This window comes from Spea bombifrons, chromosome 1, assembly GCF_027358695.1.
Source record: "Spea bombifrons isolate aSpeBom1 chromosome 1, aSpeBom1.2.pri, whole genome shotgun sequence".
NCBI lineage: Eukaryota > Metazoa > Chordata > Amphibia > Anura > Pelobatidae > Spea > Spea bombifrons.
Genome location: NC_071087.1, coordinates 85976880 through 85980055, shown reverse-complemented (window position 1 = coordinate 85980055; position 3176 = coordinate 85976880).

Below are 3176 nucleotides of genomic sequence, written 5' to 3'. Positions count from 1 at the left end.
TGTCCATCGAGGTAACAGGCAGCATACAGAGACTTGAAGAGGCAGAGGAAATTGGTATTATGGCACAACCACAGGCACAGGCTGGGGGCAATTGCTATTCTACAGGCATAGGCTGGCCCCCACTTTTCCACTTGGACAGAAGAAGGAGTGTGACCCACTCCGGTTGCAGTTCCTTCATTATTCTGGACCAAAAATATTTCTACTGCTATCTTCTAACAGTAACCATTTTTGCCCTGGTGAGTTGGAAACAGTCTGGTAGTGCTTGCGGTAGTAAGGACCAAGAAGGTTTCAGATTAGTGGGGACTGGTATGCCAGGGGTCACCTGACTACTTTTCTGTGCATGCATGGCACCAGCTTTGCCCAACACATGAAAACTCTATGTATTTTTTGTTTTGTATTGTCCAAAAACTAGAGGTTTCAAGTACTAAAACACACTGCATGCAGTGCCTAACTTTGTCAACAGTATTACTGATTTATCGTCTTTGCATTGTCCACAAAATTGTGTTGTTCACAAACTAGAGGTTTTGCTGGTAGCATAAATGTGCAACTGTCTTAAACCCCCTTAACACTGTCACTGTTACTAGCTGTCTCATATTTAGTTTGTAACTGCTGCCTATAAGCGTTATATCTTAGAGTAAAAGAAGTAAGGAAAAAAAACCCACATGCTGTTGTACCCATCAACACAGCTTCTGTGAACTCTCCGGGTTTTGCCCAGAGACTCAAGGAGAAGCGCAGCTCCTCCGATTCTCTGGGTTGATACCCAAATCCTCTGGGTTGCGGGGTCCTGACAGGCCCCACCCATTTCCACCTTAAATGGTGGTGTGCTCCACCGATGGCCATCGACGTCAGCGGTGGGAACGTCAGATGGACCACTCACTGATGTCAGACGGTAGTCCTGGCCGCATCCCACAAGGGTAGGCTTCGGGGAGCCAGTTCCCAGGTTTACCTATCAATTCATGCCAAATGTTGCCGTATAACGAATGAAGAAATGCAACACTGGACGAAAGAAAACAAATGTGCGCAATATGAAAAGTTTCGTCCATTTGTTAATTCGTTCATCGCTGCAGCCGCCACTTTCACTAAACTAAGAGGGGGATAATCTCACCCTTTTAATTCAACTTCTTCTACACGTTTATTTCTTATTTCCATAGCAACCCGGACAGATGAAAGGGATTGCCAAGGATAATTGGAATTGGTCGAGCGCTGCAGAAGAAAGTAATGGTAGGCTAAATATTCAGAGGTATGAAATTTACTTAACGACAATGAAGTCTTAAAATATATTAACATAAAAAGGTCAATAGATGCAAATAAAATTACAAATAAAATAAAAGTACATGAAAAATAAAATACACCTGACACATTTCACTTCACTGGGCTTCTTCAGAGGCAAGCGTTACAGTGATAGTGCTCAGAAAAAGAAAAGAAGAATGGGAAAGTGAGAGAGAGAAGAAGGGGTACCCGCAAGATAGCGTGGTTTATCAAGAATCACAGGTGGGTATATAGGGATAGGTTAATGGTAGAAAATAGGGTTTTAGTGTATATAACAATAATGAAAATCTGGAATAAATAAAGTATGTAAAGCATCAAAGAGCATATATAAAAGCAGTAACATACACTATATATTGCAGAAAGGAGTGGCAATAATTCTGAAAAAGTACAAATTCAGCAAGTCCTGATGTACAAGTTTGCTGCTGGGATTATTTACTCTACTATCACCTTGTTCTGAAGTGCTTGCACCAGTTCCAATTATCTATTATTTTAGTATGTGTGTCTGGGTATGTGTGTATCTGTCTAGGTTTGAGTGTGTGTCTGGTCATGTTAGTGTGTATGTCTTGGTATGTGTGTGTCTGGCTATGTTAGTGTTTGTGTCTGGTTATGCTAGTGTGTGTCTGGGTTTGTGTGTGATTGTGTTCGTGTGTGTGTCTGGGCATGTGTGTGCCTGTTTTTTTTTTTAGTGAGGAACTCCTCAATCCCAATCCAAAAAAAGCAACAAGAGAGGGACTAGCAATTCTGTATCTGTATGTAAAACTCTACTCAAGCACAAATGTGTGGAGGAAAAAGAGGGATTACATAGCGCAACACTGTCTGTTGTATTAAAAATATATAATGTTTATTAAAATACAGCTTGCAAATAAAATGTGGCAAAAGAGTCTAGCTCTGTTTGCAAATCATACTTGGGAAATGTTTGTTTGTGATATTTATAGTGCATGTGTGAAACCAGTCTCTAAAGTCCTGGTGAAGCCAGTATGGGCTCAAACCTCAGATCTTGAAAGAGTAAAGAGTAAAATAACAACTTATTTATTATAAATGTCTAAAGTAAATAGGTGTTAAAATGTTACACAGAGCTACAATATGTCTGGCTTGCTTTTTGGAATCTGCATTGGTAAAGTCATAATAAACGTTTAAGCTTATAAGGGCCAACTAATAATATTGTGGGAGGCAAAACATCTGGTAGTATAATGTTGTTCACAGATCTCTTTACATCGTGTATCTTTGAAACTAATGCACTCTTTGAAGAGAAAACATATTTATGGGTAATGTTCCTAAAGTACATTTTTTTTTGCAATGGTTGTAAAGGAACTCTGTGAAGTATTCAGAACCCAATAATATCACAAAAGTTCAAGGTTTTATTAATGGACCAAATGAATCAGAAGAAGACTGTTTTCATGCACACATACAGTGGGGCAAAAAAGTATTTAGTCAGCCACCAATTGTGCAAGTTCTCCCACTCACAAAGACGAGAGAGGCCTGTAATTTTCACCATAGGTACACTTTAACTATGAGAGACAGAATGGGGGGAAAGAATACAGGAAATCACATTGTAGGATTTCTAATGAATTCATTGGTAAATTCCTCTGTAAAATAAGTATTTAGTCACCTACAAACAAGCAAGATATCTGGCTTTCACAGACCAGTAACATCTTCTTTAAGAGTCTGCTCTGTCCTCCACTCATTACCTGTATTAATGGCACCTGTTTGAACTTGTTATCAGTATAAAAGACACCTGTCCACAACCTCAAACAGTCACACTCCTAACCCCACTATGGCCAAGACCAAAGAGCTGTCGAAGGACACCAGAAACAAACTTGTAGACCTGCACCAGGCTGGGAAGACTGAATCTGCAATAGGCAAGCAGCTTGGTGTGAAGAAATCAGCTGTGGGAGCAATTATTCGAA